The sequence below is a fragment of the Parasteatoda tepidariorum genome, chromosome 11 (genome assembly GCF_982258835.1).
Source record: "Parasteatoda tepidariorum strain Cologne lab strain chromosome 11, Ptep-v5.0, whole genome shotgun sequence".
Taxonomy (NCBI): domain Eukaryota; kingdom Metazoa; phylum Arthropoda; class Arachnida; order Araneae; family Theridiidae; genus Parasteatoda; species Parasteatoda tepidariorum.
In genome coordinates this window covers 95,368,447-95,395,184 of record NC_141765.1, presented here as the reverse complement: position 1 = coordinate 95,395,184, position 26,738 = coordinate 95,368,447, and the positions used below count along the sequence as shown (strand labels likewise).

General features: G+C 30.2%; 2 long non-coding RNA genes across 12 annotated transcripts in view; both read right to left on the bottom strand.

Annotated features, from left to right (window-relative positions):
• Positions 1-10,976, bottom strand: part of LOC147801924 (uncharacterized) — a 34,830-nt gene extending 23,854 nt beyond the window's left edge. For 4 of the 11 annotated variants that reach the window (XR_015430495.1, XR_015430494.1, XR_015430493.1 and 1 more), the window contains exons 1-3: positions 10,847-10,976; positions 9,137-9,252; positions 7,261-7,369 (exon numbers count right to left, since the gene is read on the bottom strand). This is a non-coding gene — a long non-coding RNA (uncharacterized LOC147801924). Of the gene's footprint in view, positions 1-738; positions 795-2,133; positions 2,212-5,544; positions 5,646-7,260; positions 7,370-9,136; positions 9,253-10,846 lie in introns of those variants that run through there. The other 7 variants (XR_015430501.1, XR_015430500.1, XR_015430498.1 and 4 more) reach the window with 4 other exon arrangements.
• Positions 10,977-12,364: 1,388 nt separating this feature from the next.
• On the bottom strand, positions 12,365-15,078 carry LOC147801923 (uncharacterized). The gene is made up of 3 exons (XR_015430530.1): positions 15,050-15,078; positions 14,480-14,621; positions 12,365-12,462 (listed from the first exon to the last, which is right to left on the bottom strand). It is a non-coding gene; the product is annotated as an uncharacterized LOC147801923 (long non-coding RNA).
• Between the last annotated feature and the right edge of the window lie 11,660 nt (positions 15,079-26,738).

Sequence of the window (26,738 nt, the reverse complement as noted above, 5' to 3'; positions counted from 1 at the left end):
TTGAAAAAGGAGCTTATTACACGTTTTTTAATATTTAATTATTTTTTGTTTCTTATGTCAGATATGCTCATTGATTAATGTGAAGACGGTAGCATAGACAGTGAGTCACTAAATTTGTATTATCTGAAACTGCGTTAAATTTTTTATAGATATATGCTTTAAAAAATGTTTCTATAAACCTATGTAATTAAAATCAATAAAAAAGGTTGAAAACAATGAAACTGCTACTTACTAAAAATTAAACTTATCAGAAAAGTAGTACTAATTTGTTTAGAAGGCCAAGGATGACAATTAATTCCAGTAATAGGTTCTAACTGAAATATTAAAACAATATAGCACAGACAGTGAGTCACTAAATTTGTATTATCTGAAATTGCGTTAAATTTTTTATAGATATATGCTTTAAAAAATGTTTCTATAAACCTATGTAATTAAAATTAAAAACAGGAAAAAAACAGGACGTTTTTCGTTAAAAAACAGGAGACTTGACAGGTATGTAACAGGGAACCATACTTCCGGAGGTAGAAATTGAGAAAATAAAATATTACTAGTCTGTGGGTCAGTGACTAAAATATAGAACACATTTAATCAATCACAATTTATCAAATAATATCAATACACATTTTTCCTGGTCAGTGCCCTCTATTGCCCCCTTTTACCTATAAATGTTATCAAACTTATCTGTATCTAAGCACATAAACAAAAAATTAATGTTAGAAGATAAAACTAATTACTTACCTGCTATAGACCATTTATGACTTATCTCTAAATTTTGAGGATGTGCAGATGAATCTCTGGAAGAAAAAAAAATACAAACTTAATATTTTTGCAGGTAATGCATGATAGTTTTACTAACTCTTTTTTAAGCACTAACCCGAAATACAACTTTTTTTCCAACAGAACTTTATAATGAAAACAATATCAGCACTATTATTTTAACTAACTAAAGTAATTTTGTAACTTAATGCTATAAAAAAATAAGAGTAAAAACTGGACATGTTTGTTATCATGACAAATTTCAAAGTAATTCTCAAAATGCTTATATTGTAGATACAAAAATTGAAAGAGTTAAAAATTAGTAAGGACTAAATCTAAATTTTTTGTAAAAACACATTTTTCTGAAGCATGAGCAATATTATACAAAAAGGGTTTATTTAATTTATTTCTGATATCAATACAAGAAAGTTAAAATCTATGATTGTTTCCTTGTGAATAGTTAAACCCCATATTTTTTGATGTTATTCTCTTTTGGGCAATTAATAATTAAAATTAGAATCAATAATTAATAATTAAAATTAGCAATTAATAATTAAAATTAGTGACACTTATTTAAATATTCAAGCAAGCAATAATCTGCACAAAAATTCTATTTCAATAGGGACTTTTTTAAGGAAACTTACTCAATTTTAGGGAATTTTCTAAAATGCACAAAAACCAGGAGAATATTTATTAAACCAGGAGAAACTGGCAAAATACTGTAGCCTATTGGAAAATGCAATTGAGTTTGCAGCTATGTACAAGCATGAAAAAAAATAATAACGCATGCAGAATTAGTAGCTGTAGTAACTGGCAGGGCACTGGGCCCATGTCCAAAAGATCGTTGAGTCACAAAGTCCTCTGTGTTCCCATAACAAATCACACCTTTGGGGATACTGATATAGGAGCTTTCTTGTCTTCTAAATTGAGTTTAAAAGTATAAGACTACGGAGTTGGACATCAGTAGACGCAATCCCAAAATTGGGTCGACTGATCAACTACGGTTTTAAAATATAAAATTAAATCAAGTGACAAGGGGGAGCAATCATACTCATGGTTTCAGACCATGAGTCACCATTAATTCTATGGATAATGTTCTGCCCATAGATAGCTCACTTCATTATTGAGTAATAACTTGTTCCGAAGCAAGCCGAGGAGAAATATTAAATCAATATGAATTTTTCATAAATTTAGATTTCATTTTTACTTGATTAAATTATTAAGAAAAAGGACAGAATCTTGTACTAGTGTGCAGCAATATACCAACCTTATAATGTACACTGAAATTATCAAAACATTTCTTGAAAAATAATAGTATAGCTAACATTGAAAATAAAGCATGCCAATATATACAAATAAAATAAAAGTAATAATTACACGGCCTTTCGAAGCTGTTCCAAATCTGATCTATCTTTTTCAGATGACGTGTTAAAAATCACACCAATTTCAGAATATCAAATTTTAATTAAGGAAACATTGTAATTAGAGAAGTATACAATAACATGCTGTGGAACTACAGAACGAATTTACAATGTAACTTTTAACCAATGGTTATCAAACAAATAGAGTTTGTCTGAAGTCCCATGCCATTTGTCTGGACCTGCGGCGGTGACTTTGGTAGCGAGGTAAAACTATTTCAAGTAAGGGTGTGGGGTCACTGTTTAGGGTAAGTTTTGCCTCCAGTCAGCCAAGAGAAATGAACTCTTTCTTCGGTCAATTGTGTTAGCTCTAGAGTGACAAGAATTACCCTCCCAGAAATGTGCTAGTCTTGTTTCCATAGCAGCAGAAAGCCTCAGACTTTGTGGCGAGGGGAGTTCTTACCATAGTCAAACTAGAGGTATAGTATAAAGTGCAAATTGTCACTTTTATCTGGTTAAAAAACATTTTATCTGTTATCATACAAACATCACAAAAGCTTCCTTATAATATGATATACTTTTTTTTAATTGCAAATAGAATAACTAAACTGTTTTTCAGCTAAATTTGTTCAGTTATTAGTACAAAATGATGCAGCAACAAACTGGGATTTGAAATCAAATATTCTGTCATTTGACTGCAAAATAAAAAACACCTGTTAGGCTAAAAACAAAATGAAGTATGAATTTTATAAAATTCTTTCACATTTTGCAAAAAAATATATTATTAAAAACTATTTTTTTTTTTTGCAATCAAAACACTTATATCAAAAAATTATTTTGCTTAAAAAGTACTGAAAATAATAATAAAAGGAACACAGTTTAAGATATTTATTCATAGTGAAAGGGTTTCAAATTTAAATACTTAATTAAAGCAAAAATATTTCTTACTACTCCTATATTATTTAAATAAAACAGAAATTAGCAGTTTCGGATTAACCCCTTTGAAAATAAAAAAGAAAAAGATGTAAAACTGCCCAGAAAAAATAATAATAATTCTATAAAATAATAATTATTCTGCCGCAAGGACCTTGAAATATCGAATTTTCTAGAATTCCATATTTCAAAGGCCTCATGGCAGAAGAAAGTTTTATTTTAGATAACTTATTGTATGTATTTATTTTTATTTTGCCTTTGAAATGATATTCCTCAAAAAATAAGTGCCAATTTCACTAATATATAGCCTAGCTGCATGGCCAAATCTTTCAACAAAAATAAGCTCCTTTTAAGTCATTTTAAGTACTCAAAAAATATTTTTAAGCACTATGTACTTTAACAAAACACAAAATACTTTTCATGATCATGATAAAATAATTACTTTTCTTGATTATATCAGTCACCATAAAAAGATCGAGAGATTTTTCGATTCGATTTCAGAGGGTGGAAAATGAAGACTAAAATCGAGAATATTTTGTAAAATGAAGCAGGATAGCACGAGAGTGCTAAAATCTCACTGAACTCAGCTCAGTAGACTCGCAAGCATTTCATCAAACATGTAAAATAATTTTACCTTACTATTGACCTACTATTTTATTTACTATTTTGACCTACAGTAGGTCAAAATGGATTGTGGTTGAATGAATTGTGAAAACGTTGAATACAAAGTGAAAAGCAAGCTTTTGCACAATATGTGGCGAAAATAGACATACTAAAGAAAAAAAATCTTATTTTAGAAAAGGGAAAACTAAGCACTTTTTAAAAACACCCAATGAATAAAGCACCTTTAAGGTCTTTTAAAAAACGAAAATAAGCACCTTTAAACACTTTTCAAAAATGCTATGCACCAGATTCAAGCAACAATAATTGCTCAACATAAAATTATAAAAGTAAAGGTATCCTGGGCACCACAAGAAAAGTAAATGAAATTTCCAAATAAAAATCATCATCAATGGCTCGACAGCCCAGGGTGGACCTACTCAAGAATTTTTTCCAGGCTAACCTTTCCCCTGCTAGTTTTACAAATAAAAATACCTTTGTAAAATGACATTAAAATACAAATTAGGTATTGATGGAATAAAAAGGATACTGAGGGTCCCCATAAGTTATTGTATCATCAACATCTACATTCAGATCTTCATCTTCAGCTGTCTGTCTAACAGAATCTCCATGCAGAGCAGTTAAAACATAAAGGAAATTAAAGAATTACAATTTCACATAAACACTGATTGCTTGGAAAGGCCATCATAAAAATATACTCAGTTCCTTTCACACAAATTAAAAAATTACTTAAAATTCATTTTAAAGAACAAAAGATGATTTAAATGGAATTCAAATTTTACACAATCATTGATCACTTGAAATCAGGGTTGAGGTTTGTAGATGTCTTAAGCAAAATTTGGACAAGACTTATGGGTGTTCAAAACTGTCTTAGAATGTCCTAAACCTTGAACGTTGGAGAAAGGTAAAAATTCTACGTGAATAACTATTGTACACACAATTACATAAATTTATAAATATTTGAAACTTTTTATACAATTTGCTGTAACTTATTAATGGAAATAAGAAAAGATTTATAACTTATGAAGCTCCACAATTCAATGAACAACAAAAGTGAATACCTTTAAATATGAATAAATATGCTTTTAATACTGATAAATTATGCTTTTGCATAAGGATAAATAATGCTATATTAAAAACAATAATAAACTTTTTTAATAAAACAAAAACTTTTCTTCATTCTGTTCAAAAATTAACCTTTCATTTTTCGCTTTTTTTAAAATTGTGAATTCAATGGTTTCGGACAGGACGGTTTAAAATGTGTCCTAAATCTCTGATTGCCCCAAATAAACATAAAAAAGGGATTATTTTAGAAATGAATAATTAAATTTAATTCATCAGATAAATTTTATATAGGCAATTATAGCAGAAAATATTATTTAAAATAATTTTGAACAATATTATTGCACAAAAATCTATTTTATCGCACATAATATATACAAATGCATCATAATGAACTACTGAAAAAATGAAAGATAACAAATGAATCAATGCAATAATTTCATGGTCATTAAGTTATTTTTTAATTTTTGGAAATGGCTCCCTTACCTTTTATACTTTTATTAAAGGTTTACAAATATACAGGGGTGATTGTGAACCTAACTCAAAAATCCTGAAATTTTCTTGAGTAAAATCATTAATAACCCATTTCAAAAAATTAATGTTTTTATAAATTTAAACCATTGATATCTTCAAAACATGAAATTCTAAATAAATTATATACAGCATAATTTAAATGAAGAATTATGTATAAGTTTACTTTTATCTCTAATCACATTTATTATTCTTTGAGAAAATATATTTATAAATGAAAGAAATGCCAAGTATAAATTCTAGTTCTAATATTTTTAAATAAAATATACAAGAATTTTTATACATTAATGTGGTCAATGATTTCTTGAAACTTCTGGACCTTGGATTTCCAGAAGCCTACGGAACATGGTTAGCGAAAAATCCGGAAATTCAGAGCACAATCATCTATAAATATAAAGTAATAAATTTTTTTTCTTAAAAAATTACACTTTAAACAAAGATAATTTTATGATATAAAAATATATTTGTAATATTAAAATTAATTGCACTTTTCAAGAATGTGTTTTTAAACAGTTAAATTATCCATCCCTAGTTTTAGAATGCATAGGAATTAGTACTAACGTAATTTTGCTTGAAACTTATTAGCAGAGCAATATATTTATAAATAAAACTATGAAAATTTCATTGAAAGATTTTTTTTTTGTAAAAAAATTTGATTCAAACTAATGATTTTTAAAAATATTAGTTGATTTTAATTGATTTAACTCATTTTTGGAGAAAGGGGCACAAACACACCATTTAAATAAAAAAAAATTTATTAACACTGTGGAGTACATTTTTCACTAATTTTATTTTTCTGCTATTGTCAAGGGTTCTTAAGACACCCCAAAAATTAATAGTAATTCAATTGGAGTAAACACTTTTTATTGAGAAATTTTAAAACTACCAAAGTTTTTCAACTTAAAATGGTTATTGACAAATGAAATTTTTTGAAAATGTATAATTAGTCCTTTTGAGATTTATCATTAGCTTCTTATGATGGATTAAAGTTGCAAGTCAGTAAATGAAAAAATTCCATAGAAAAAGCAAGTGTTTAACTAAATGGTTTGTTCATTAATTTGGTGAATGGTGCCTATATGCCCCATTTTATTTCTTAAATAAAATATAATTTTTCATGCATGAAACTTTTTTGTGTGTCTTAACGAATGTAATATAAGCATATTTCAATGAAAATAACACCACATTCTATAAAATGTATATGGTTGGCCTAAAATGAGTTAAGTCAAGTTGATTTAACACGTTGAATGCCATGGGGGTCACTGGTGAAGCCAAGATTATTAGAAACACATAATTCGAGTAAATTTTGATAACACGAATGATAGCAAAAATTAAATGTTTTGTTGTATATAATATTTCATCAAAATATGCAATGCATACTGAGAAAATCATTTTGGCAGACAGGCAAGACATGTAAAATTAGTGTGGCATTCAACGTGTTAAAGAAATGAACCTAGAGTTTACTTAATTCCCTTTACAAAAATTGAAAAATATGCTGAATTCACAGAGTATCTGCTACATTTTAGAATTTCAAATTCATGACTTTCCATGATTAATTCCAAGAATTTTTCATGACTTAACGAAGTTACTATTTTCCCCGACAAAAACACAACAATAAATTTAAAAAAGCATTATAATAACATTCATTGAACTGATAGGTATAACCAAAACTCTGCATCTTCATTTTATATTTCAATAAAATATGACTGTGAGGGGGGTTTTGTTACAAATTCAGATATTCGGAACACCATGAAATTGGGGGGGAGGGGGTACATTCCATTTTAAAAATAAGATTTTTTGGTGACCTAAATCCATGACTTTTCATGATTTTTTTTAAAAAAAATAGTAAAAATTATGACATTTCATGACAAATTTTGTTTAATACCGGGTGTACTTTCCAGGTGTGCGGATACCCTGAATTCAATAAAATACAGATTAATCAAAAGAAAATGTATGTTTATACGTTTTATAGAGAAAAAAAAAAACAGGAAGTAATTCTTACATCTATATCCTCCAGGAACTAAACTAATAGGTCGTATTCTAGTCTCATCACCAATTTCATATTTTTCAAAGCTGTCAGTATCATCGACATTAACATCAGAATCTTCGCCCTTCAAAAAAGAAGAAGATTTAATTAAATCTATAGTCTGTCTACAACTACAAAAATACAATTATAATTCATTAGTATAAAACAAGTTAACTCAATTCCACACTGGTGTAAGAAATTAAGAGAATTTGCAAACTTGGTCGATTATCTCTGTAACTACAGGACCGATTTCAATAAAATTTGATATGTACATACATTGATACAATACAAAACAACCATTTCACAATTGTAATGCACAGGCATGATCGTGCGAAACACTCATTGGAGCCAGAAGGTATTAAATAGTGGTTGCTGAATAAACAAAAAAAAAAAAAAAGTTAATAGGGGGTATGGTCCTCTCTCACAGATATACAGGCCTTGCAGCGTGATTTCATATGTGAAATAAGGCACATTATCATTTCCTGTGGCAATTGGCCAGAATTGTCCAACGCCAATTTAATACTCTAACGAGTGTTACGCACGATCATGCATGTGTATTACAATTGTTGAATGGTTACTTGTTTTGTATTGTATCATAATATGTACATATTAAATGTCATTAAAATCAGTCCAGTATTTCAAGAGATAATGATCAAGTCTGCAAATTGTCTCAATTTCTGGTACCTTTAGATTGATGAAAGATGGCACGGTCGATAATACTTGCCCTACATTTGAGATGCCATCTGTACACACCTATTTTGATTTGAATGCGCCTTCTTCAGCAGATAGTAAACATCAAACAGTTATCATGCTATCTGTGACTGCATAATTGCCCCCATCACGCAATGTGTCTGCTTACATACACTCAACTGCTTTTTGCAACACAAGAGCAGCTGCGAACTTAATACAGCTCTCACGATCAGCACTCAAAGCCTGGTGATCTTAATACAGCTCTCCCGGCTTAGCATGAAGCAGCAATAAATCAACTGGTGGTATCCCTCATTGAATTTTATCACAGAAAAAAATTTGGATGGGAAAGTACTGTAGTGTGTCTACCACTACAAAAATACAACTCCAACTCACCTTTCTATAAGTCATATTAACTCTATTCTATGTTGGGATACCTTAAGATAGATGGCATAATTGATAATACCTTTCCTACAAATCTATAAACAATTTTATATTTACCTAATCATTTTTTAAGGTACAGGACAAAAGCAGATACTAGAATGTCAACTGTAAAGGTTTTTGATATTCCAAGTCATAGTAAAGATGAAAATAAAAACTTTTGAACACATCAAAGCATTTATCTTTTCCACATATAAAATAAAATAGTTTTAACTTGCTAAAAACTTTTTCTTTTCTTGGGAAAGAAATTATCCGGAAATTAACATGTTTGCCTAAAAATAAAACAATAATATGGTAAGCTCGTAAAAATCTTCATAAGATGCGTTATCACTAGTTTTATTATTTTTTCCCCTTCATATTGCAGTGATATCAAATACTAAAAACTCACTCCCTTTTCGAACTTGTCTGAACATTCAATATGTTATTCTTTAGGGAAAACCCTTTCACAAGATATCAAACATCAAAAAGATAGCATATCAAAAAGTTGCAATGAAAAATATTACATGTAACGATAATTAATAAACACGATATTGTGAGTGTTGATGAATTTTATTTGGACAACGAAAAAATTGACAGATGCAAGAATAATAGGAATTAGTTAAATTGTAAAACTATTATATTTTTTGACAATACATTGTGATATTTAAATTACTAGTTATAGGGACAATGGCAACAACCGAGAGAAACAGCAAATTTTATTTAAAAGAGGAATGAATAAATGAACCTGTATGCAGAAAGACACATGCTTATTGATTTCTTCGGCTGTACCTGACATCCTTAAACTGTAGGCGGGACATTTCACTCCGTTCTTTGCTCTCGCTGAATATCTTGCGACACGAGCTGAATAAGAACATGCTTTATTAACAGGTATGTGCAATACAACAATATTTGATGCAATAATTTTTACTGCATGAATTTTGTAGAAGTATACAAATTATATAGATTTTAACTAAAAGGTTAGTACCCAGTTTTCATACCAACTTTCATTTCTCTATACAACATAAGAAGAGCCTGGTCTAAAACTGTTATAAATAAAAAATATTTTTAAAGGACAAAAAGAAAAGAAAAAAAAATCCTTAACTATCAAAGAAGTTGCATTAACACATAATTATCTAAAGTATTTATTCATACATTAATTATTTAATGTTCCATTTTGCTTAAAATAATCTCGAACACAGTAAATATGCTGCTTAATGTGCTTTAGTGAATAAACCTAATTTCCCCAATTAAAAGACAAGATTAGAATTGATCATTTTAAGAACTAAATAAAAGAGGCACATCAATAATTGTGAACCAACCCCTACAAAGTTTATTACCGCACCTGTTGAAAACAAGAAATAAGTGTATGACCCCTGAATTCATCACCATAAAAAATTAGAAATTAATTTATCTTCCATAATATAATAAGAAATGATCTGATTAGTGTATTTTTAATTGGCAGCTGCATCCTATAAAGAAAAAAAAATGTAGATTTTTTTCCATTCCTTTTTTTTTCTTAATAAAGTTTTTTTTTTTTTAATAACTTCTATTTAACGAACTTCTCTATTTTGAGATTTTTTTTTCGAGGAACTAAGAAAATTTTGGAAATTTCTTCACAAAATAACTTCGAAATAGCAAAGTGAATTTTCTATTTAACGTACTTTCCTTTGAGATCCACTTTCCCAAAAGATTTCAAACTTGTTAGCTCATTTTATGGGGGAAATGACCTTGAATTGATTTTTGATGCCACTTAACTTTTAGAGAAAGCAGTAAAATTCCTTTCCCTCGTTGTTTGTATTTCAAACGAAAAACTCAGACAAACTTAATGGATTTTATCGCTAGTAATTAAAGTTAAGAGCGCATATGGTTACGTATATTTAAAATTAATTTTATTATAAATGCAACAATAATTTTATACACAAATTTAGCTTTATTTGGTTAAAAATATTTAGCATGATAGTGTAACACTAGATAATGTTTTGTCCTTTTCCTGTTACCTATGCAGATTTCTTTAATGAATAAGATTTATAAAATAAATAGTAGATACTAGTTTTCAAGTGTATCAATTGCTTTTTTTATCATCTCCAGTGTATACGAAATTAAAAACTCGTTTTGTGTTGTTTAAGTACGTCAACAGGTGATTTTCTACTTAATAAATTTTCCATATAACGAACTTATTAATCGGATTTAGTGACAACGTTAAATAGAGGACCGACTGTACATTAAAAAACATATAAAATATATTTCAGATTGAATAAATGTAACATCACAATACATTTTTTATCATACAAGCAACTGTTTTCAATTTGAAGAATGCTAAAATCCAACTTATTCATTGCATAACAAAAACAAAAGTCGATTTTTTCAAAACATGAACAATAACTAAACTTTATATTTTTATAATTTTCTAAAGAAAAATGCCTAAATATTAAGGAAAATTTGTTAATATACTCACCAGACATCTTTAAATTTCATTTAAAAACACCATAAATTTCACTCAAAAATTAAAGTAAAGACGTAAACAAACGGCACACTTGGAAGGCCTCAGGTGATGCCAGATTCTGAAAAAGAAATTGTATTCATAGATAATATATATCGCAAAACGTTTATAGAGGGCAGTAGCTGCGAAAAATGGACTTAAATTATCCCACTGATGATTTAGAGGGTTTAATTTACAACTAAGTAAAGTGGGACGTATATGTCCCAGTACTGTACAAAGGGATAATCCATAAATTTTTTTCAAACATTGATTCATTCATTAAATTAAATTTAATTAATTTAAGTTTCATATGGGAGAAAATATTTTAATTATTTAATAAAAAATTAACTAAAATAAAATGTATCTTTGTTAAAAAATTACCATATGTTCAATTAATTTTTTTTTCTTCGTAAACACAGCATTTATGTTATTTTAAATTAGAAAAATATATATTTGTTTCTAGCAAAAGAATCTTGATGAGAGGAGAGAGCTTTTGAAGCGAAACTGTCGTAGGCTTCACGTATCACCGTGGACTCCCTTATGAAAAAATCGAGGTATAAATGAAGTATAAACGAGGTATATTTTAAAGGTATAAAGGAGGTTGTTGTTTAAATACGTCGTAAAGGTTGAAAAGGGTGCAAATGAATACCTCTAAATCAACCTCAAATGTACCTTAAATATACCTCCAGAGGTATATATGTTTCAGCCTGAAGTATATTTTTTTACACTTGTGGAAGTATTTATTCAACAACCTAAGGTGTGTCATTTTACACTTCAGCTTATTATAAATCTACCTCATGTGTATTTTGTTCGACATCAGGTAATTGTTTTTCAACCTCAGGTATATAATTTTATGCTTGTAGAGATTATATATTTTTCAACCTAAGGTGGGCCATTTTACACTTCTGGTTGTTATAAATCAACCTGAAGTGTATTTTCAACAATTGGAAAGGTTATTTTTAATTAGCGCCATGTGTTCCATGTTCTACCTTAAGTTATAATTTCGTAACCTCAAGTATATATTTTTGTATTTTTAGAAGTATTAATTTATCATTTATCAATTTTTTTTTAGCACTTACGAAGGTGAGGTGTTATACGGACCACCTAGTTTATAAATTTTTAGACTCACTATATAAAAAACATAATATATATATAAAGATATTATATATATTATATGAAGAATAATGTACATTACATTTTTTTTTCACTAGTAGAGATCATTTATCAACCTGAAATTTTTAATGTTAAACCTTCAGCAGTAATTGCTTGTTTTGTTAAGCTATAAAAGAAAGTTTCAAATGCACACTTCTTCTATAATTTTAATAGATTGATTTAAATCATCTTAAAATAACACTTATCCAAATTCTACAGTTAGTAAAAATTATTTATAGGAACTCATACTCGTATTTTTAGAAGATAGTTGTCTAAGGTGTTTGAATTTTTAAAGCTATAAAACTACAAATTTAAATAATTAGTCAGCTGAAATTCAAAGTACTTTTATTTAAAACTAAAATTTCACTTTTTTTACAAACCAACAAAATTATTTTAAATACTGTTTCCGTCTACATGTTGAAACTTGTAATTATTGGAACCTAAAAGGAAAAAAAAATATAAATTAGTAAGAAAGTCATATTTACAATAATAGTGGCAGGTCTTAAAATATTAGAAAGTATTTTTTTTTATCATTCAAATTATCTGGATGAAATTAATTTTCCTTTTCAGATAAATATCATCCGCCATTTCTATTCAATCCTCGTAGCTAAAAAGCATGACATGTATCACAGCCACAAAATAAAATACACTGAAGACAATATTACCATTAACAACACTTACAGAAATTCAAATATACAGGGTTTTTATAAAGTCTCGGACCCATTTTGATGTTTAATAACTCATAAAATAATAAAGATAGATTAAAATTAATAACATAAATGGTTAGATAGACTCAAAAACTTTCATGAACCTTGTCAATGAACTTCCACGTGTGCCCCCTTCGTCGCACGGAGAATATCAAGTCTATAGTCAATTTCACGCCAGGTAGCGGCAAGCATGTCGGCATCCACAGAGGCTATTGCGGTTGTAATTCTTTCTTTTAGGCCATCAATGTTCGACACGATCCTCCTGTAAACATTGTTATTATAAATCCCCAAAGAAAAAAGTCCAGCGGCGTTATATCAGGTGATCTGGGTGGCCAAGGAATTGGACCTCCTCGCCCAATCCATCTTCTTGTAAAATGGTCATTCAAAGAACTACGAACGATGATACCCCAATGAGGTGGTGCACCATCTTGTTGCAAAAAGACATGTGGCTGAAGCTCTTCTAGTTGTGGAAATACGAAGTTTTCCAATATGTCTAAGTATACGACTGATGAGATTGTCTTTTCTGTAAAAAAGAAAGCTACCTCTCGTGAAATTGACTACCGACTTGATATTCTCCGTGCGACGAAGGGGGCACACGTGGAAGTTCATTGACAAGAGTCATGAAACTTTTTGAGTCTATCTAACCATTAATGTTATTAACTTTAATCTATCTTTATTATTTTATGAGTTATTAAACATCAAAATAGGTCCGGGACTTTATAAACACCCTGTATAATTCCAATCTTATTATGCAATTTTAACACTTTTTATTTTTCTATACATCTGTAGCATTATGGTACTTGTAAGTTTAATAATTAGATTTCCTTCCCTTTCTTTTTTAAAAATCTTTAAACTCAATAAACCTACTCTATATTTTTCAACTTTTTGTCAGACTTCATGAAACTAGCAGCTTTTTTTTAAATTTTTGACTCTGATTCTGAAAAGGACTTATGTTATTGTCAATCACATCAGAGTTTCTTAAAAAATAGTTATTTTAATAATTTTTAATCAATGTAATCAAGAATCTACAATCGTTTAATAAATTAAAATTTTAAAGTTATGTACCAATTTTTATTCTTTTTTTACACTCAATCGAATAGAACAAATTACAAGCTGATAAGGAGCATTTATTTTAAAGTTGTGAGTAATTTTATGTGAGGAAAATGTCTAAGAGAGAATGATTTGAAATAATACTTTTAAAATAAGTTGAGTATAATATCTTCTATATAACTTATAATACCGAGCAGAATAAAACTAATAGTTAGTTGTTACAAACACTTGTTTAAATATAAATACACATCCCATAGGATGAAACTCAAAATAATGCATATTAATTTCAACAATAAATGTTTTTATTTGCAATTGATTTTATTCAATTCAGGATTAAAATTGCATACTATACTGACTTATTTCTAAAATATTTAAGATTTCCGAAATTCGCAAATTTTTGAAGTAGTGAACCATAAACAGCTGCATGAAAAAGCTCATAACCTTGAAACAAATTGTCATATAAACTTGAAATCGGATTTAATTTCATTCTGCCCAATATTCTAATAAGTAATAACAATCTGCTTAGTAAATAATTAACGTGGGTAAAATGCGAGAAAATAACATGTAATGAAAATAGCAGTTTTGTGATCAAACATGAAGAAGTGAGCTAGTACAGTTACTAGTTTTCAATTATCAAATATCTAGCAAACTATTGTTATCAACAATTACATAAACTCTGTAGTTTATTAGCAGAGATTACTTTTTCTTTTAGGCATAAATTCAGAACTATATCCTAGGGGAAGGCTGAGCAGTAGCTTGCTTGTCTCTTCTTCTGCGCCGCCGCGCATGTGCTATTTACAGCCTAGGCCATCTCAGTAATATCAGGGAACTGTGGATAAGCTCTGTAAATATATATACGCCATTGCTATTTTAAAAATCTTTCAATTTTCAATGATTTATCTATAAGAGAAATTGTGAACATTTTTCTCAATTAATCAGCGTGCGTACTGCTACGTTAAAACATATACATTTAAGCAAAATAAAAAGAATAGTTCTATTTGACTGACCTACAAACAATAAAATATACTGTGCATAACCTGCTGTAACGATTCACCAGTAATGTTACCCAAAACAGTGACGAGAAATATTTCGGTTATTCTCTCTTATTGCTAAGCCTACAACGATAGCCTCTAAGAATATCCTCCAAACTTAAATTATTTAAGAACAGGACGCGTCGTTAAAACAAAAATAATAAAATTTAAGTTTCAAAATTGAAGAATATTTGATTAAAAGTGATAAAACTAAATTAATAAATGTCAAGCACACTTACCGAATTTCGAATAGACTTTCGATTGTCAATACACACGCCATTTGCCGGCTCGCATGGAACTCTGGGAAGTGAGTTAGTTAAAATGAAGTGTACTTTAAGCAACCTTAAAACAAGCTTAGGTATAAATAAAATGACTTCAACACCTCAATAAATACCTCACTCTCTTTAGTTGAAATAAGGTATATTTTTTTATACCTCATAAATACCTCAATATCGTTAGTAGAAAAAAAGTATATTTTTTATACCTCGTAATTACCTCACTCTCGTTAGTTGAAATAAGGTTGATTTTTTTATACCTCATAAATACCTCTTTTGTTACAAGTGTAAGAGAAACAACCTCGTATACCTTAAAAATCATCTTATCAGTCTGCATGATTTGAAGTGAATTTAAAGCAACCTCAAAATAAGCTTAGGTATAAATAAAATGACTTCATATACCTCAATAAATACCTTTTTATCGTTAGTTGAAATAAGGTAAAAAATTTTATACCTCAAAAATACCTCCTTTGTTACAAGTGTAAGAAAATAAACCTGGTATACCTTAAAAATCTCCTTATCAGTCTGGTTGATTTGAAGTGAATTTTAAACAACCTCAAAACAGGCTGAAGTATATATAAATCAACCTCGTACACCTTAATTACAACCTTTACGAGGTATAATTTTTATTGCTGTTTTCTCTGCAACCTTAAATATACCTCAAATATACCTCAAAACGACCTTAATACCTCAAAAATACCTCAAATCAACCTTAAATATACCTTAAATTTTCATAAGGGCTGGAAGGTAGGCCACCAGACAAGCAGGCTCGCTGCAGGAGGGAGGGGTCCTGGGTTCGAATCCCAGGGACGGTCAAATTTTCAAAAAATGCTCTTTTTTTATTTTGTTTATTTTAAATTACATTATTTTTTTTTATGTGTTTTTCGATGTTCTGGATTTTCCTGCATGTAGGGAAAACAAAGTTTTATAGGGAAAATGGGAAAAAACTGGAAAAATCCAGGAAAATCAGTTTATTTGCTCTTTTTCGACATCCATTGTAACATTTTGGATATTCTAGCATGCATGGGGTGTTTTCTGTGTGTGAAGTTCAGCAAAGAGAGCGTAAAGAAATAATAAAAAAAAGGATAAAAAAATAAAATGGCTCGAGAAAGGTTCAAATTTCAAGACCCCCTAGCTCCTTTTAATATCAAGATATAATTTTCAAACTCGGACTCTAGGTAGGAGTCTATGGTCCGATCAAGGCTGCTGAAGAGAATTTTTATAGGCCAATTAGGGGGGTCACAGTCAGGGCTAAAGAGAATAGAAGGGCTGGTTCACTCCTTTGAAGTAGCTCTCGCCGCGCCAATCCTCCTATTTTCTCTAGTGAGGTCACTTTGGCGCAAAGCTCGCACTTTTACTTCAAGAACGGAGCGTTCGGCCTTACTATCTCTTACTAATATTGGAGCATATCTTTTTGCGAGAGATTCTAAGACATTTGTTATTTTACCACGTTTATATAAACTTGCCTTCGTGTATGTCTGTCCGGGTGGAATTTTGTAATAGATTTTAAACTAACTTCCCGACTAGCTACAAACTTCAAATTTAGCACACAGTTCAGAATTGGATGACAATGCATGAAAATGAAGAGAAAAAAGACATGCAAAGTAAAATAAAACTAAAATTTAAAAAAAAAATTATTTTTAAGATTGTCTTTTGTTGTCGATTCCATTATTTCAAATTATTACGTGTCAGGTGAAAAGACTTTTGTTGTCGGAGTATTTTTATTGGCTGAAAAATCACGTGGTAGGATCCAGTTTTTCCTCATTCATTTCCAGATTGTTTTGGTTGTCATCAGCGTAAAACTAATGAAAGTCGTAAAGGTATTGTTTTTCTATAAAGATTTTTGTATCCCTAATTTAAAATGAAAGTTCTATTACTTTAGTAGTGGTCTTGTAGTAGTCTTGACTAATCTTGACTAAGAAAAATAATCTAAATAAAATTATATATTTTTAAAAACCACTTTTTTGTAGTGAAGAATAATAATTAAAAAATAATAATTTTTTAAAAATATAAAATAAAAATTAAAAAAATCATAGTTTAAAATAAAAAAATTCAAAATAAAAAGTAATATTTTTAAAAACCACGTTTTAGTAGTGGAGAATAATAATTAAGAAAAAAATTGAAAAACGAAAAACGTGGGGCGCATGAAATACATAACACTACATATACACATTTTCTTACTCATACACATGCACAGCCACATATGCATCTACATACATATGCATATACAAAAGCATATTCCAGATCCACATTCAGATACAATTACAATCACTGATATACATACACATATTCTCAAGAGCACACATACACACACTAATATAACATTACTGTTATGTATTTCATGAGCCCCACGTTTTTCGTTTTTCAATTTTTTTCTTAATTATTATTCTCCACTACTAAAACGTGGTTTTAAAAAATGTTACTTTTTATTTTGAATTTTTCTATAATGACTTTCCTCAGTTTTTGCAGTGAATTTACAAGAATTTAAAACTATTATAGAAATGCCAGTTTGCGCGATTGCAACTTGAAAAAATTTTGATAGAAAAACAAAAGAACAAAATTTAATTTTCAGCGTGTTCTCTAAAGTAAATGAACAACTATGTAAAGAATGGATTTCGAAATGATACAGTTGATATAAAACAGTAATACGTTTATTCTGTCGTTAAGAACTTTTATAAAAATTCATTATCTAAATAGAAACCGCCTCGTTACTTAAAAAGAAAGGCAGGTGAAAAAAATTGAAAAATGGATAAAGTCAAAGAAAATTAAAATGTAAATGAAAAGTATCAATAAAATATACAGTACATAGTTGGAATTCTCTTAATTTCATAACATAATTTTTAATGAAGTTATTCTACATATTTATTATTTTTTTAAAAATTTTACGTCGTACGTTAAATTCAGGTCCAATCGTTTTAACGTACGACGAAATTAACGTCGTCAAGGAAATTTTCTAAGTACCGAAAACTTCTGAATGTTTTCTAAGTACCGAAAACGTCAGAATTTTTCTAAGTACCGAAATCGTCAGAAATTTTCGAAGTACCGAAAACTTCTGAGTCTTTTCAAAGTACCGAAAAAGGCAGAAATTTTCTCAGTACCGAAATCAACAGAATTTTTCTAAGTACCGAAATCGACAGAATTTTTCTAAGTACCGAAAACGTCAGAAAGTTTCTAAGTACCGAAAAGGTCAGAAATTTTCTAAGATCCGAAATCATCAGAATTTTTCTAAGTACCGAAATCGTCAGAAATTTTCTAAGTACCGAAAACTTCTGAGTCTTTTCAAAGTACCGAAAAAGGCAGAACGTCAGAAATTTACTAAGTACCGAAAACGTCCGAGTCTTTTCAAAGTACCGAAAAAGGCAGAAATTTTCTAAGTACCGAAATCATCAGAATTTTTCTAAGTACCGAAATCGTCAGAATTTTCTAAGTACTGAAAACTTCTGAATGTTTAATAAGTATCGAAATCGTAAGAATTTTTCTAAGTACCGAAAACTTCTGAGTCTTTTCAAAGTACCGAAAAAGGCAGAATTTTTCTAAGTACCGAGAACATCGGAAATTTTCTAAGTATCGAAAACGTCTGAAATTTTCAAAGTACCGAAAAAGGCAAAAATTTTCTAAGTACCGAAATCAACAGAATTTTTCTAAGTACCGAAATCGACAGAATTTTTCTAAGAACCGAAATCAACAGAATTTTTCTAAGTACCGAATTCGACAGAATTTTTCTATGTACCGAAAACTTCTGAATGTTTTCTAAGTACTGAAAAAGGCAGAAATTTTCTAAGTACCGAAAACTTCTGAATGTTTTCTAAGTACCGAAATCGACAGAATTTTTCTAAGTACCGAAAACGTCAGAAATTTTCCAAGATCCGAAAACTTCTGAGTCTTTTCAAAGTACCGAGAAAGGCAGAACGTCAGAAATTTACTAAGTACCGAAAACTTCCGAGTCTTTTCAAAGTACCGAAAAAGGCAGAAATTTTCTATGTACCGAAATCAACAGAATTTTTCTAAGTACCGAAAACGTCAGAAATTTTCTAAGTATCGAAAACTTCTGAATGTTTTCTAAATACCGAAATCGTCAGAATTTTTCTAAGTACCGAAATCGACAGAATTTTTCTAAGTACCGAAAACGTCAGAAATTTTCTAAGGACGGAAAAGGTCAGAAATTTTCTAAGATACGAAATCATCAGAATTTTTCTAAGTACAGAAATCGTCAGAATTTTTCTAAGTACCGAAATCGACAGTACTTTTCGAAGTACTGAAATCAACAGAATTTTTCTAAGTACCGAAATCGGCAGAATTTTTCTAAGTACCGAAAACTTCTGAGTCTTTTCAAAGTACCGAAAAAGACAGAAATTTTCTAAGTACCGAAATCAAAAGAATTTTTATAAGTACCGAAAACGTCAGAAATTTTCTAAGTACTGCAAACTTCTGAGTCTTTTCAAAGTACCGAAATCGGCAGAATTTTTCTAAGTACCGTAATCGTCAAAATTTTTCTAAGTACCGAAATCATCACAATTTTTCTAAGTACCGAAAACGTCAGAAATTTTCTAAGTACCGTAAACTTCTGAGTCTTTTCAAAGTACCGAAATCGACGGAATTTTTCTAAGTACCAAATTCAACAGAATTTTTCTAAGTACCGAAATCGTCAGAATTTTCTAAGTACCGAAATCGTCAGAATTTTTCTAAGTACCGAAATCGTCTGAAATTTTCTAAGTACCGAAAACTTCTGAGTCTTTTCAAAGTACCGAAAAAGGCAGAAATTTTCTAAGTACCGAAATCAACAGAATTTTTCTAAGTACCGAAATCGACAGAATTTTTCTAAGTACCGAAATCAACAGAATTTTTCTAAGTACCGAATTCGACAGAATTTTTCTAAGTACCGAAAACGTCAGAAATTTTCTAAGTATCGAAAACTTCTGAATGTTTTCTAAATACCGAAATCGTCAGACTTTTTCTAAGTACCGAAAACGTCAGTAATTTTCTAAGTACTGAAATATTCTGAGTCTTTTCAAAGTACCGAAAAAGGCAGAAATTTTCTAAGTACCGAAATCAACAGAATTTTTCTAAGTACCGAAATCGACAGTACTTTTCGAAGTACTGAAATCAACAGAATTTTTCTATGTACCGAAATCGGCAGAATTTTTCTAAGTACCGAAAACTTCTGAGTCTTTTCAAAGTACCGAAAAAGACAGAAATTTTCTAAGTACCGAAATCAAAAGAATTTTTCTAAGTACCGAAAACGTCAGAAATTTTCTAAGTACTGCAAACTTCTGAGTCTTTTCAAAGTACCGAAATTGGCAGAATTTTTCTAAGTACCGTAATCGTCAGAATTTTTCTAAGTACCGAAATCATCACAATTTTTCTAAGTACCGAAAACGTCAGAAATTTTCTAAGTACCGTAAACTTCTGAGTCTTTTCAAAGTACCGAAATCGACGGAATTTTTCTAAGTACCAAATTCAACAGAATTTTTCTAAGTACCGAAATCGTCAGAATTTTCCAAGTACCGAAATCGTCAGAATTTTTCTAAGTACCGAAATCGTCTGAAATTTTCTAAGTACCGAAAACTTCTGAGTCTTTTCAAAGTACCGAAAAAGGCAGAAATTTTCTAAGTACCGAAATCAACAGAATTTTTCTAAGTACCGAAATCGACAGAATTTTTCTAAGTACCGAAATCAACAGAATTTTTCTAAGTACCGAATTCGACTGTATTTTCCTAAGTACCGAAAACTTCTGAATGTTTCCTAAGTACCGAAAAAGGCAGAAATTTTCTAAGTACCGAAAACTTCAGAATGTTTTCTAATTACCGAAAACGTCAGAAATTTTCTAAGGACGGAAAAGGTCAGAAATTTTCTAAGATACGAAATCATCAGAATTTTTCTAAGTACAGAAATCGTCAGAATTTTTCTAAGTACCGAAATCGACAGTACTTTTCGAAGTACTGAAATCAACAGAATTTTTCTAAGTACCGAAATCGGCAGAATTTTTCTAAGTACCGAAAACTTCTGAGTCTTTTCAAAGTACCGAAAAAGACAGAAATTTTCTAAGTACCGAAATCAAAAGAATTTTTATAAGTACCGAAAACGTCAGAAATTTTCTAAGTACTGCAAACTTCTGAGTCTTTTCAAAGTACCGAAATCGGCAGAATTTTTCTAAGTACCGTAATCGTCAAAATTTTTCTAAGTACCGAAATCATCACAATTTTTCTAAGTACCGAAAACGTCAGAAATTTTCTAAGTACCGTAAACTTCTGAGTCTTTTCAAAGTACCGAAATCGACGGAATTTTTCTAAGTACCAAATTCAACAGTACTTTTCGAAGTACTGAAATCAACAGAATTTTTCTAAGTACCGAAATCGGCAGAATTTTTCTAAGTACTGAAAACTTCTGAATGTTTAATAAGTATCGAAATCGTAAAAATTTTTCTAAGTACCGAAAACGTCAGAAATTTTCTAAGTACCGAAAACTTCTGAGTCTTTTCAAAGTACCGAAAAAGGCAGAATTTTTCTAAGTACCGAGAACATCGGAAATTTTCTAAGTACCGAAAACGTCTGAAATTTTCAAAGTACCGAAAAAGGCAGAAATTTTCTAAGTACCGAAATCAACAGAATTTTTCTAAGTACCGAATTCGACAGAATATTTCTAAGTACCGAAAACGTCAGAAATTTTCTGAGTACCGAAAACTTCTGAGTCTTTTCATAGTACCGAAAAAGACAGAAATTTTCTAAATACCGAAATCGTCAGAATTTTTCTAAGTACCGAAATCATCGGAAATTTTCTAAGTACCGAAAACGTCAGAAATTTTCTAAGTACTGAAAACTTCCGAGTCTTTTCAAAGTACCGAAAAAGGCAGAAATTTTCCAAGTACCGAAATCAACAGAATTTTTCTAAGTACCGAATTCGACTGAATTTTCCTAAGTACAAAAAACTTCTGAATGTTTTCTAAGTACCGAAAAAGGCAGAATTTTTCTAAGTACCGAAAACTTCTGAATGTTTTCTAAGTACCGAAAAAGGCAGAAATTTTCTAAGTACCGAAAACTTCAGAATGTTTTCTAAGTACCGAAAACGTCAGAAATTTTCTAAGGACCGAAAAGGTCAGAAATTTTCTAAGATCCGAAATCATCAGAATTTTTCTAAGTACCGAAATCGTCAGAATTTTTCTAAGTACCGAAATCGTCAGAAATTTTCTAAGTACCGAAAACTTCTGAGTCTTTTCAAAGTACCGAAAAAGGCAGAAATTTTCGAAGTACCGAAATCAACAGAATTTTTCTAAGTATCGAAAACTTCTGAATGTTTTCTAAATACCGAAATCGTCAGACTTTTTCTAAGTACCGAAAACGTCAGTAATTTTCTAAGTACTGAAATATTCTGAGTCTTTTCAAAGTACCGAAAAAGGCAGAAATTTTCTAAGTACCGAAATCAACAGAATTTTTCTAAGTACCGAAATCGACAGTACTTTTCGAAGCACTGAAATCAACAGAATTTTTCTAAGTACTGAAATCGGCAGAATTTTTCTAAGTACTGAAAACTTCTGAATGTTTAATAAGTATCGAAATCGTAAGAATTTTTCTAAGTACCGAAAACGTCAGAAATTTTCTAAGTACCGAAAACTTCTGAGTCTTTTCAAAGTACCGAAATCGACGGAATTTTTCTAAGTACCAAATTCAACAGAATTTTTCTAAGTACCGAAATCGTCAGAATTTTCCAAGTACCGAAATCGTCAGAATTTTTCTAAGTACCGAAATCGTCTGAAATTTTCTAAGTACCGAAAACTTCTGAGTCTTTTCAAAGTACCGAAAAAGGCAGAAATTTTCTAAGTACCGAAATCAACAGAATTTTTCTAAGTACCGAAATCGACAGAATTTTTTCAAGTACCGAAATCAACAGAATTTTTCTAAGTACCGAATTCGACAGAATTTTTCTAAGTACCGAAAACGTCAGAAATTTTGTAAGTATCGAAAACTTCTGAATGTTTTCTAAATACCGAAATCGTCAGACTTTTTCTAAGTACCGAAAACGTCAGTAATTTTCTAAGTACTGAAATATTCTGAGTCTTTTCAAAGTACCGAAAAAGGCAGAAATTTTCTAAGTACCGAAATCAACAGAATTTTTCTAAGTACCGAAATCGACAGTACTTTTCGAAGTACTGAAATCAACAGAATTTTTCTAAGTACCGAAATCAACAGAATTTTTCTAAGTACCGAATTCGACTGAATTTTCCTAAGTACCGAAAACTTCTGAATGTTTTCTAAGTACCGAAAAAGGCAGAAATTTTCTAAGTACCGAAAACTTCAGAATGTTTTCTAAGTACCGAAAACGTCAGAAATTTTCTAAGGACCGAAAAGGTCAGAAATTTTCTAAGATCCGAAATCATCAGAATTTTTCTAAGTACCGAAATCGTCAGAATTTTTCTAAGTACCGAAATCGTCAGAAATTTTCTAAGTACCGAAAACTTCTGAGTCTTTTCAAAGTACCGAAAAAGGCAGAAATTTTCGAAGTACCGAAATCAACAGAATTTTTCTAAGTATCGAAAACTTCTGAATGTTTTCTAAATACCGAAATCGTCAGACTTTTTCTAAGTACCGAAAACGTCAGTAATTTTCTAAGTACTGAAATATTCTGAGTCTTTTCAAAGTACCGAAAAAGGCAGAAATTTTCTAAGTACCGAAATCAACAGAATTTTTCTAAGTACCGAAATCGACAGTACTTTTCGAAGCACTAAAATCAACAGAATTTTTCTAAGTACTGAAATCGGCAGAATTTTTCTAAGTACTGAAAACTTCTGAATGTTTAATAAGTATCGAAATCGTAAGAATTTTTCTAAGTACCGAAAACGTCAGAAATTTTCTGAGTACCGAAAACTTCTGAGTCTTTTCAAAGTACCGAAAAAGACAGAAATTTTCTAAATACCGAAATCGTCAGAATTTTTCTAAGTACCGAAATCATCGGAAATTTTCTAAGTACCGAAAACGTCAGAAATTTTCTAAGTACTGAAAACTTCCGAGTCTTTTCAAAGTACCGAAAAAGGCAGAAATTTTCCAAGAACCGAAATCAACAGAATTTTTCTAAGTACCGAATTCCACTGAATTTTCCTAAGTACCGAAAACTTCTGAATGTTTTCTAAGTACCGAAAAAGGCAGAAATTTTCTAAGTACCGAAAACTTCAGAATGTTTTCTAAGTACCGAAAACGTCAGAATTTTTCTAAGTACCGAAAACTTCTGAATGTTTTCTAAGTACCGAAAAAGGCAGAAATTTTCTAAGTACCGAAAACTTCAGAATGTTTTCTAAGTACCGAAAACGTCAGAAATTTTCTAAGGACCGAAATCATCAAAATTTTTCTAAGTACCGAAATCGTCAGAATTTTCTAAGTACTGAAAACTTCTGAATGTTTAATAAGTATCGAAATCGTAAGAATTTTTCTAAGTGCCGAAAACTTCTGAGTCTTTTCAAAGTACCGAAAAAGGCAGAATTTTTCTAAGTACCGAGAACATCGGAAATTTTCTAAGTATCGAAAACGTCTGAAATTTTCAAAGTACCGAAAAAGGCAGAAATTTTCTAAGTACCGAAATCAACAGAATTTTTCTAAGTACCGAAATCGACAGAATTTTTCTAAGAACCGAAATCAACAGAATTTTTCTAAGTACCGAATTCGACAGAATTTTTCTATGTACCGAAAACTTCTGAATGTTTTCTAAGTACTGAAAAAGGCAGAAATTTTCTAAGTACCGAAAACTACTGAATGTTTTCTAAGTACCGAAATCGACAGAATTTTTCTAAGTACCGAAAACGTCAGAAATTTTCCAAGATCCGAAAACTTCTGAGTCTTTTCAAAGTACCGAGAAAGGCAAAACGTCAGAAATTTACTAAGTACCGAAAACTTCCGAGTCTTTTTCAAAGTACCGAAAAAGGCAGAAATTTTCTATGTACCGAAATCAACAGAATTTTTCTAAGTACCGAAAACGTCAGAAATTTTCTAAGTATCGAAAACTTCTGAATGTTTTCTAAATACCGAAATCGTCAGAATTTTTCTAAGTACCGAAAACGTCAGAAATTTTCTAAGTACTGAAAACTTCCGAGTCTTTTCAAAGTACCGAAAAAGGCAGAAATTTACCAAGTACCGAAATCAACAGAATTTTTCTAAGTACCGAATTCGACTGTATTTTCCTAAGTGCCGAAAACTTCTGAATGTTTTCTAAGTACCGAAAAAGGAAGAAATTTTCTAAGTACCGAAAACTTCAGAATGTTTTCTAATTACCGAAAACGTCAGAAATTTTCTAAGGACGGAAAAGGTCAGAAATTTTCTAAGATCCGAAATCATCAGAATTTTTCTAAGTACAGAAATCGTCAGAATTTTTCTAAGTACCGAAATCGACAGTACTTTTCGAAGTACTGAAATCAACAGAATTTTTCTAAGTACCGAAATCGGCAGAATTTTTCTAAGTACCGAAAACTTCTGAGTCTTTTCAAAGTACCGAAAAAGACAGAATTTTTCTAAGTACCGAAATCATCGGAAATTTTCTAAGTACCGAAAACGTCAGAAATTTTCTAAGTACTGAAAACTTCCGAGTCTTTTCAAAGTACCGAAAAAGGCAGAAATTTTCCAAGTACCGAAATCAACAGAATTTTTCTAAGTACCGAATTCGACTGAATTTTCCTAAGTACAAAAAACTTCTGAATGTTTTCTAAGTACCGAAAAAGGCAGAATTTTTCTAAGTACCGAAAACTTCTGAATGTTTTCTAAGTACCGAAAAAGGCAGAAATTTTCTAAGTACCGAAAACTTCAGAATGTTTTCTAAGTACCGAAAACGTCAGAAATTTTCTAAGGACCGAAAAGGTCAGAAATTTTCTAAGATCCGAAATCATCAGAATTTTTCTAAGTACCGAAATCGTCAGAATTTTTCTAAGTACCGAAATCGTCAGAAATTTTCTAAGTACCGAAAACTTCTGAGTCTTTTCAAAGTACCGAAAAAGGCAGAAATTTTCGAAGTACCGAAATCAACAGAATTTTTCTAAGTATCGAAAACTTCTGAATGTTTTCTAAATACCGAAATCGTCAGACTTTTTCTAAGTACCGAAAACGTCAGTAATTTTCTAAGTACTGAAATATTCTGAGTCTTTTCAAAGTACCGAAAAAGGCAGAAATTTTCTAAGTACCGAAATCAACAGAATTTTTCTAAGTACCGAAATCGACAGTACTTTTCGAAGCACTGAAATCAACAGAATTTTTCTAAGTACTGAAATCGGCAGAATTTTTCTAAGTACTGAAAACTTCTGAATGTTTAATAAGTATCGAAATCGTAAGAATTTTTCTAAGTACCGAAAACGTCAGAAATTTTCTAAGTACCGAAAACTTCTGAGTCTTTTCAAAGTACCGAAATCGACGGAATTTTTCTAAGTACCAAATTCAACAGAATTTTTCTAAGTACCGAAATCGTCAGAATTTTCCAAGTACCGAAATCGTCAGAATTTTTCTAAGTACCGAAAACGTCAGAAATTTTCTAAGTACTGAAAACTTCCGAGTCTTTTCAAAGTACCGAAAAAGGCAGAAATTTACCAAGTACCGAAATCAACAGAATTTTTCTAAGTACCGAATTCGACTGTATTTTCCTAAGTGCCGAAAACTTCTGAATGTTTTCTAAGTACCGAAAAAGGAAG